We start from the raw sequence: 11042 nt of genomic DNA, 5'->3' as shown, positions 1-11042 counted from the left end.
CCAGTTTAAAAGGGGGAGAATTCTTAAGGAGGCAGCTCTTGAAGGGGAGTGCCATTTTGAGGGGGAGCATGTTACAAACAATGTTTTACTTTATGTTTAATGCCTTTTGATACACTATGGTTAATTTGTTGTTTTTATGGTTTAATCATGGTCTTTATTATTTTATGATGTTTATTCAGTGTTTATTTACTATTTATTTGTACCCATGTTGCTTTTGTAAGCTTTTAGGGTTTGTTTCCTTGCTTTTGTAGGCTTTTATGGTTTGTACCATGCTTATGCAGCCTTTATGCTTTGTTGCATTGTACTTCTAGCTAAATGTTATGCATTTTCTTTAAGTACTCTCACTCTTGTGCCCTTGTAAGATTTTATTCCTAGATGCATATACTTCTTGTACTGTGCATTGGTTGAGTGTTGGTCATTCAAGTGATTTGCTTTGTGCTTATTAGCTTGAATGTCCAAATGTTCATTCCAAGTGTGAATGAGCATTGTGGTCACTATCTTACAGTGATTGCTTGTTTGGTCAAGCTATGGTTTATTTCTTTATTCCATTTTGCTTGATCGCATTATGCTTGCTCTATATGCATTACAAGTTTTCTGCATACAATGAACTTATTGTGTTATTGTGTTTCAGGAGATGTTTTGGTCTTATGGTTCAAGAGCTTCACAGATTCTAGAGTTAGGTGTGAGCGAGTTTTCCAACTATTCCCAACTCACGTGTTAAGTCTAGAGTTTGTTGTAGGGTTTTGTCACGGAATAGCCAAAGGGGGAGATTGCAAGGTTGAATTTAATCAACCATCTTGTTGGCTTTATTCCGTACCAAATTTGCTTGTCTTTTAGTAATTAGTAACCCTGTATTTAGGTGGGATTCATGTAAGTGTAGTGAGTGAGAGAGTGTGAAGAAATACTCAAGAAAGTGCAAGAAAGCAGAGCTTCGTGGCTAGAACTCGCGGGTGACTCGCGATTGGCAAGCTGCCAAATTCAAAACACGAGTGAAGCGTGCAAGAAGGTGAACAGCAGCGCTAGCTGGAGCACTATAGGACAAAAAGTCTAGTTTGGCTGTTCTGTTAGCTCGCGGCTTGAACTCACGACTCAACCAAGTCGCGAGGCCAAGTCGCCAACTAGCTCTGTTTTGAAAAACCTAGCGTTTCACATTCCTATCTCACCCTAGTATAAATACCCTTCATTCCCATGAAATGTAGAGAGCTTCCAGAGAGAATTTTGAGAGAGAAACCCTAGAGAAAAACAAGATTGCCTCATCTACAATCTTCACCTAAGAGACTCTTCAAATTCCTCTACTCTCTTCCTCTCCATTGATACATCCTCAAGAAGTTCTTGACCAAATCCTTTTCAATTATACCCATGTCTGTGAGAAAGTTTTTTTGGTGCTAAAGGAAGCAGTTTGGAAGGGACCAATGGTTATTGGATGATGCTATAGTTTATAGCGGAATCTTGTAAGCTAGAGAAGAAAAAGGTTCGGTGCAACCTTGTTGGAGCAAGAAGCTTGGAGGGCTTAAGTACCTGGGTAGATTAGGCTTGGAGGGTCTATTGCTATTCATGTATCCCAACTACATTTTCTAGTGGATTATTGACCGCTTGGAGGGCAGCGGAGAGGTTTTACGCCGAGAGCTTTGGTTTCCTCTTCGATAACACATCGTGTGTTGTCCTTGTGTTTGCATCTCTCTTCCCTTTATTTTTACCATTTAATTACTGCTGTGATTATGATTATTTATGGTTTAGATTGTTTATCAATTCTGTTATAAGCTTGTTATCTTTTTCCGCACATACATTGTTTGATATAAAGCTTGAATTGGTAATTTGTTGTTTGGGGGTCCAATCGTTCATAGTGTTTTCAATGCTATTTGAACTTTCAGATCAAGAGGGTCATCAAATTAGTGCTAATCTAATACGGGCTTCTGATGCAGACTTTACACCAGGTCGGACTAATAATGTTATGGTTCATGAAGGCAAGGATCAGCATACAAATACAGAACAGAAGGCACTTCCTGTTACTCAAGTCAAGTTGGAACATGTAAAAAAGGGTGGCTTTAAAAAAGGTAGATGGACGAGATTAAGGGGTAGAGTTGTTGTGGATAAATTGCAGTATGATAATCCCAACAGTTCAGGTATAAAACGTAATTTTTCTGGAACATTTGAGGCTATGGTTGAAGATTTTGAGACAAAAAAGAAGTTTAAATCGGAGACTGTACCTAATGAGCACAGTGACATTTGGTTTCACATTTGGGATCGACAGAGGCTGTTGATCAGCCCCACCGGGTCCAATGAGTCTTTTAAGCTAGAACTGCCGGGGGCTTGGGAACCAATAGACAGTTAATGCCTTGAAAAAGATTATCAAGGCACAAGTTCCCAATTTAGTTTTCCTAATGGAAACTAAATCTGATATAGGTTGAATGGAATATGGTCGTGATCAATGTGAGTTTAAAAATGGTTTGTTTGTGCCTAGTGATGGATCTAGTGGTGGCCTAGCTTTACTTTGGAGGAAGGAAGTTACAGTTCACATTCAGGATTACTCATCTTCCCACATTGATGCTATTGTTAATGGAGGTGTTGATGGGTGGTGGCATCTTACAAGTTTTTATGGTAAACTGGAAACATCTAGACGATGTGAATCATGGTCTTTGCTTAAATCTCTTAGAAATTATTCTCAATTACCATGGCTTGTTATTGGTGATTTTAATGAATTGGTGGGTTGCTTGAAAAGGAAGGTAGAGCTTCTAGACCTGCAAGTCAGATGGCACGATTTAAGGAAGTAATTGATGTGTGTGGACTTAAGGACCTTGGCTTCATTGGTCCTCAGTTTACTTGGTTATATTAGAAATTTGATGGCACGCAAATATGTGAAAAGTTGGATCGGGCTTTGGCTACATGTGATTGGATGAGTAAGTTTCCTACAGCAAAACTTTATCATTTTTCCTTTTCTGCTTCTGATCATTGTCCACTAGCTTTGCATTTTGTTAGAAGGAAAAAGAAACGTAGGTATCATCGGCCTTTCAAATTTGAATCCATGTGGCCAAAAAATGACAAATGTGAAGAAGTTGTTCATAAAGCTTGGGATGAGGGCCTAATGAGGGATTCAGCCTTCCCTTTAAATTCTTGTTTAGAATCTTGTTGTGTGAGTTTAGATGCATGGAATAAGAATGACTTTAGGCATGTTGGGCAGCAAATTGCAAGGCTATAGAAAACTCTTGAATGGTTGGAGTTATAGCCCACTTCTCTTTCAATCATTACTGAGATGCAGAAAACAAGAGTTGAGTTGAATTGTTGGTTGGAAAAGGATGATGCCATGTGGTTACAAAGGTTGAGAATTAACTAGTTTAGAGAGGGAGATCAGAATACCAGGTACTTTCATTCCAAAGCTTCTACTAGATATCAAAATAACTTAATAGATGGTATGGAGGACTCGAATGGTGTTTGGTAGGAGGATATTGACATTATGGAGGGAATAATTGTTGATTATTATTCTGCATTATTTTCATCCTCTAACCCAATTGACTTTATGGAGTTACTTGATGCTTTGGAGCCTAAAGTTACTGGTGCTATGAACCAAATGCTTCTTAGGGATTTCCAGGAATCTGAGGTGAAGATAGCCTTAAAGCAAATGTATCATCTGAAAGCACCTGGTTCGGATGGTATGCCCCCTCTTTTCTTCCCACATTTTTGGCCTCTAATTGGAAATGTTGTCGCAAAAATAGTACTTGATTTTCTTAATTTTGGAATTATACCTCCAAATTTTAATGAAACTCATATTGTTTTAATTCCTAAAATTAAAGAGCCAAAAAAAGTTACTGATTATCGCCCAATTAGCTTGTGTAATGTTGTTTATAAGCTAGCTTCAAAGGTGAATGCAAACAGATCGAAGAAGATTTTACCATCTATAATTAGTGACACTCAAAGCACTTTTGTGCATGGAAGATTAATTACTGACAATGTTTTAGTGGCTTTTGAAACTATGCACCATATTAATATGAAAAAGGGAGGGAAGAAAGAGATGGCACTTAAATTGGATATGATTAAGGCCTATGATAAGGTGGAATAGGGATGCCTTGATAAAATTATGGAGAAATTGGGATTTGAGGGTAGATGGAGGAAGTTATTGTTGACATGCATTTCCATTGTTACTTACTCTGTTCGAATTAATGGGAAGCCACATGGAAAAATAGTCCCTTCAAGGGGATTAAGATAGGGTGATCCATTATCTCCATATCTTTTCTTATTATGTCCTGAAGGCCTTTTTGCTTTGATCAAGAAAGGGGTTGGAGATGGTCAGCTAGAGGGTATTTTTGTTTGTATGAGTGGACCCAAATTATCTCTTTTATTTTTTACAGATGACAGTATCATTTTTTGTAAAGCATCTTTGCAGGAATGTGACTCTCTACAAAGGATTCTCCAGGTTTATGAGAATGCCTTTGGTTAGCAATTAAATAGAGCAAAGACTTCTCTTTTCTTTAGCTCTAATACAGATCATTCAATTCAAGAGGAAATTAAACGAAGATTTGGAGCTCAAGTTATCAAGCAACATGAGAAATATCTTGGCCTTCCTTCGTTGGTTGGAAGAAAAAAGCGAAGAACTTTCAATGGCATCAAGGAAAAACTTGCAAAGAGGCTAGCTGGATGGAAGGAAAAATTTCTTTTTAAGGCAGGTAAGGAAATCTTAATTAAGGCGGTGGCTCAGGCAATACCAACTTATACTATGAGTTGTTTCAAACTTCCTGATACTCTCTGTGAGGAATTGACAAGTATGATTTGTAATTTTTTGTGGGGCAAAAGACAAGATGAAAGAAAACTGAATTGGATGAGTTAATATAAACTGTGCATGCCTAAGGAAGATGGGGGAATGGGCTTTAAGCAACTGAAACCTTTCAATTTGGCTTTATTAGCCAAGCAAGGGTGGAGGTTGCAAATGGGTCAGAAATCACTTGTTTATCATGTCTTTAAAGCAAGATATTTTCCTAATTGCGATTTTGTAGAAGCTTCTCTTGGTGCTAACCCATCATATGTTTGGAGAAGTCTTATGGCTGCTCAAAAGCTTGTGCAAGATGGTTTACAATGGCAAATTGGAAATGGGTTCAAAGTGCAGGTATGGAATGATAAATGGTTACCAAGTTCTTCAACTTATAAAGTGGTTTCTCCTAGGCTGAATGCTCTTGTGGACCTCAGAGTTTTAGAGCTCATTGATATGGAGAACAGGTGCTGGAATCTTCATTTGTTGCAACAACTATTCCTGCCGTTTGAAGTGGAGGAAATTCGTAGCATCCCACTTAGTTACTCACTTCCATCAGATAAACAAATCTAGACAGGGACTTCTAATGGCTTGTTCATAGTTAGAAGTGCATATAAATTGGCTATGACAATTATAGTGTTTCTGGGGGTGCATCTTCTTCGAATGACAACAACCTTCACTACTTTTGGAAGAAAGTTTGGCGGCTACTAGTTCCACATAAGGTAAAACATTTTTTATGGCGTTCTTGCCGTGATATTCTTCCAACTAAAGCGAATCTTTTGCGAAGAAAGGTCTTTTTTGATGATATTTGTGAGGAATGTATGCTAGAGGCCGAAACTTTTGGTCATCTCTTTTGGTCATGTCCGAGAGCTAAATAGATGTGGCATTGTTCTGGGCTTCTCAATCCAGATTATCCAGGTCCGAATTTTGCAGGTTTCAATAGCTTCATGGAGTTAGCATGGAAAATGTTGATGGTTGATCACCGTCATGATAGTATGGTTGCTTTGATGGGAATGATTGCTTGGAGGTTGTAGGGAAACAGAAATGAAGTTCATCATGGAGGTAAGAGGCTTGGTGAATTGGAGTTATGTCACGAAGCCTCAATCTGGCTATTGCAATTCCAGGAAGCAAATAAGACCACTGTTGCTACGGTACTTGTGTAGTCCGAACCTATGTTTCAATGTACATGGTTGCCTCCCTCAAATCAATGGTACAAGGTCAACGTGGATGGGGCCGTTTTCAAGGACAAAAATGAATTGGGGGTGGGATTCATTATACATCATGTTAATGGTCTGGTGGTGGCTGCAATGTGCAAAAAATTCCATGCGCCTTTAGGTCCATTAGAGGTGGAAGCCAAGGCATTTGAATTCGGTCTGCTCTTTGCCGAAGATGTAGGATTACAGGAGTTTATTTTAGAAGGGGATTCTCTTAATGTGGTTTGTGCCCTTCAAGGATTGTCACCCCCATCTATTTCGGTGATGTCTATCATCTATGGGATCCAAAGCTCTTGTAATGATGTTCGGAAAGTGTTGTTTACTCATGTATGTAGAAAAGGAAATAGACCTGCCCAATCTTGGCAAAACATGCTATCGGTATCGTTGACTTTATGGTTTGGATAGAAGAGAATCCTTGTTTTTTGGAACAAGCTCTCCATCATGATGTAATTTTTTCTTCTGTTTAATAAAAGTTTTCATGTTACCTATCAAAAAAAAAAAAAGTTCAAGAAAATGAATCACAGACAAAAAATCTTTAACAAAACTATTCTAAGGAAAAGTTTGAAATTAGAACGTATGAACAAAATTTACAACGTTGACTTATTTTTATTTGTGAAAAGAAATTTTGGAAAGACACATTTTTAAGAAGCTTTAAGAAAGACATTTTCAACATTTTTTAAAGAAAAGTCCCCTTAGAAAAAGCAAGATTGTAAAGGCAAAACAAGTTTTTATTTTCTAGAAAAAAGGTTTTTGAAAAGCGCCATGATTAGAAAAAAAAAAGATATTTAGAAAAGGTTCATGGTTTTTTTTTTTTTTTTGAAAAAAAAAAAAAAAAAAAAAAGAGTTTTGGAGCTTCAAGAAAAATCCCATGATTTTTATGCATATACAAATTTCAAATGACTTTACTTGTTCAAAAGATTTTTTTTTTTGTTCCAACATGATAAAAGCATTTTTTTTTTTGAAAAAATGTTCTTATTATTTGGAAAAAGAATTTTCAGATTTGAAAAGAACATTTTCTAACGTGGTAAAAAAAAAAAAAGTTATTCCAACGTGGTAAACGTATTATTTTTTTGAAGAAAACATTTCTTTTTCTTTTTGCTATTTTCAGATTTTTAAAAGGAAATGAGAAAACGTTTTGTTTTGAAAGCATTTTTTTTTTTATTAAGAAAAAGGGAGGAAAAAGAAACTTTATTTCTTTTTTAAAAAAGGGCATTTCCTTAGAAAATTATGTAAATGATTTGTTTTTACCCAAGCAACTTTATTTTATGGCAAAATTATTGGTGAGAAAGGTGAAGGAACAATAATAAAGTGCACAAAAATAAATACTAAAGTAAGTAAAGTGCCGAAATTTAAATGACAATAAAGTAAAGAGTAGAGAAATAAACGACATAAAAGTAAGAAGCTGAAATTTAAATGACATAAAAGTAAGAAGCTGAAATTTAAAGTACAAAAATTTAAATGACATTAAAAGAAAGTGCAGAAATATTGTTAAGGTTTATTGGAAAAAGGTTTTTTATGTCTCTCTTAAATAAATTTTAATTTCTTTCAAGCCTTATGGGTGCTTTATCATAAAGAAATGGGAGTTCTAAGCCATCAACTATTCTTATAAGACATACCCATATTGTGCTTTATTTTAGGTTTAAAAACGATGTAAGAGAGAGAGAGAGAGTGTAGACACTCAATTTCGCACTCATACTTTAACCTTGGGAGATGACCAAAATAATCATTCTAAGTACTCAAAAATCAGGGTTGCATTTGATGCATTAAGTCATTCATCACATATCATAAAAATGATCTTTAGATTCTAACGATCATGACAATATGCTTAGTTTCCAAATTGGATGGTTGGATCAAAAGATATCACAAGATTAAGTTTTAACGGTCTACATGCATTCATTTGGGTGGAACTGATCACACGTGATTAATTGAATTTAATTTTGATTGGTTAACAATGAAAACTAATTAAATGAATTTCTTTGATTGGTTGTTGATCTTGATTAAAATAATTTTGGTTGCATGGGAATAAAAGAAACAATCTAATAATATTAAAATTATACTGATAATTAAGTTTTTAGGATGATTATTTTTGAGGTAATTATTTTAAACATTTAATTATCAATGTCAGGTGAATTTTATCAGAAATATGAGTCCAAGACACGTCTAAGTACAATTCCCATCTTAGAAAAAAGCCCAAAAAAGAGTTCAAAACGTGTAAGAAAACAAAACCAAGTGAAGCTATTAGGAGTGCCAATTGGCACTTCAACAATGCCGATAGGCACAAAATGCAGAATAGGCCCAGATATGTTTTGTTCAGGTCAAAACTCATCAAATTCAATTTTTTAGGGATAACATCTGACGCAATTCATGTCTGCTGACTTCCAAAGCAACCTTAACTTATTTTTTAAGCAGATACACCTCTATAAATAGAGGAGAAAACCTAAAATTCAGCACCCCTCTTCCCCTTAATGTAAAAGAAATTCTAGTAGCTTTGTTTCAGGAATTTTTTTTTTTTGGTTAAGCGACCATACTTTAAATCTCAGAGAGATTCATTTTCTTTGATCTCTAAAGTAATCCCTTCTCATAGAGTTAATTCATGCAAGTAAGTACTTAGTTTGTAAGTTCTTTTCTTTCTATACTTTATTGATTCACATGTTTGTTTGCATATATGTCCATGATTATGCATGTCTTTCGTTCATATTTTATGACTAATATATTCATATGTTCACATGATTCATGCATAATAGATCTAAGATGATTTATGAAGTTCCCATTATGAATCTCTGAATTCATACCAAATGAATGTTCAACTAGCATGTAAAACACTATGAACGTTTAGACCCCCAATTTACAAATTGCCAATTCAAGCTTATTATCAAATGATAAATGTGCAGAACATGAACATAAGCAAAAACAGAATTGATAAACAATCTAAACCATAAATATGTTGGATAATTTGGGTTTGTTTCTCATACGAAACACACAGCGGAAGCAACAAATATGGATCTATTTCATTGATGATTGATAACATGCACTATATAAATTTCAGAATTTAAGAACAAAATAGCGTACCTTAGTGCGGTGAAATTCAAAATAAAAGATTATAAGTACTTGAGAACACTTTTAATCTTCACTCCAATTCCACTTTACACCTAAGAAGTGTGGTCTCTCAATCAGTTTCCAAGGGAGAATAATCGAGACACACAATTTGACAATAATGTCTCTCTTAAAAAAAATTATGTATGTTTCTTCCTTTATAACTAACTGATTATCTAATTGGACTGGCCTTTTGAGTCTTTCCAATTAGGCTTTAATGTGTGGCTTGGAGTGGGACCAAAAGAGACCAATAAGACACTAGCTCCAATGGGCCTTGGGCTTTTCTGTCAACTCTTAACAAGTCCAAAGTTACCATTAATTATATTTAATACCACTATATAAATATAATTGCACTCTAGGCCTTATTAATAAATTATATCCTAAAACTTTATTATACATGCAATCTCTTCATGAAATATTTGTAGTAATACAAAATCATGAATGAAGACTGCCACTTTATAGATTACTACATCTTAATCCTTGAGTACCCAATTTAATTCTTTAAAGTTATTAATCATATATTTATGAAATCTAATTTCATAAATATATAATTTAGTAATTTCTTACCAAAGTGGTTAGGCCTAACTCTCTGAATAACTGAACCCATTAAACTTATCTCAAGGGAATATTTTATATTTTTATTAAAAGATTATGAATTCCATCTTGAGAATATATGTTCCATCAACACCAAATGAGGTTGCCCAACATACTGAGGTTTTGACCATTACTTTAGATCTCACTCCTGATATATCAAAGCAACCTACATTTCATGATCAGGTCCATTATTCTCTCAGGATTAAGAGTTCAGGCAAATAGAAGTTGTGAGATTTATTATTCATTTGACAGTCGTTAAGAGAATAATAAATCTCGCAGTGGTCCAGTTCAATATGTCTTAACTCTTAAAACATATCAACTAGAAGTCTCCACTTTCATGATCAAGACAAATCATTTTAATTGATATGTTATAGTCTTCACAGATGAAATGCTTAATTTTATCATCAACTACAAACTATAATTCTAAGTTTATAAAGAACTTGTGATTTATATCTTCTGTGACTTTTCACATAAATCACATACTATGCATCTCATGGGCTATATGATAATGTCTGAATATTCATGTTATCATTATTTTAGATAATAATAAAACAACTTTATTAATTACAACATTAAGTCATACATAATGTCATATATAATAATGTATATGGCATCATACAATAGGATTTAAAGGCACTAATCCTAACAATATTCCACTTGCCTTAGAGACTATTGTGCACTAATTTAACTCCCATTCCTTCCAAATGTGAATCAAAAGTCCTTTGAGGTAAGGTTTTGGTAAAACGATTTGCTAGATTATTTGCAAATCTTTGCCACCACTACATCTCCACGAGTAATAATGACTCAAATAATGTGGTATTTTCTCTCAATGTGCTTTCCTTTTTTATGATTCCTTGGATCTTTGGATTGTGCAACCGCTCTACTATTATTGCAAAACAATGTGATGGGAACTTGTTCCATTCTTATAACACTAAGATCAGAAAGGAATTTCTTGAGCCAAACAGCTTCTTTTGCCACTTCATAAGCAGCAACATACTCAGCTTCCATGGTGGAGTCCGCAATACAAGATTGCTTAACACTCCTCTAAGTTATAGCTTCACCTTTCAAGGTGAAGACAGATCCTGAAGTGGATTTTCTGAAATCTAGATCTGATTGAAAGCCTGAATCTGTATAACCAATGGGAATCAAATCCTTACACTGGTAAACAAGCATATAATCTTTCGTTCTCCGAAAATACTTAAGAATATGCTTTACAGTTTGCCAATATTTTGGTCCTAGATTTGATTGATATCGGCTAACTATGCCAACTAAATAAAAAAGCATGGCATACATGAGACTTCCTACTATAGAAGCATAAGGAACTTGTCTCAACATATTTTCTTCCTCTTGAGTCTTAGGTCTTTGGTCATCAGACAGAGGAACTCCATGTCTGAAAGGAAGTA

This window comes from Quercus suber, unplaced genomic scaffold (assembly GCF_002906115.3).
Source record: "Quercus suber isolate HL8 unplaced genomic scaffold, Cork oak 2.0 scaffold_589, whole genome shotgun sequence".
Classification (NCBI taxonomy): domain Eukaryota; kingdom Viridiplantae; phylum Streptophyta; class Magnoliopsida; order Fagales; family Fagaceae; genus Quercus; species Quercus suber.
The sequence above is the reverse complement of the archived record's forward strand: the minus strand, read 5'-3'. Positions refer to the sequence as shown.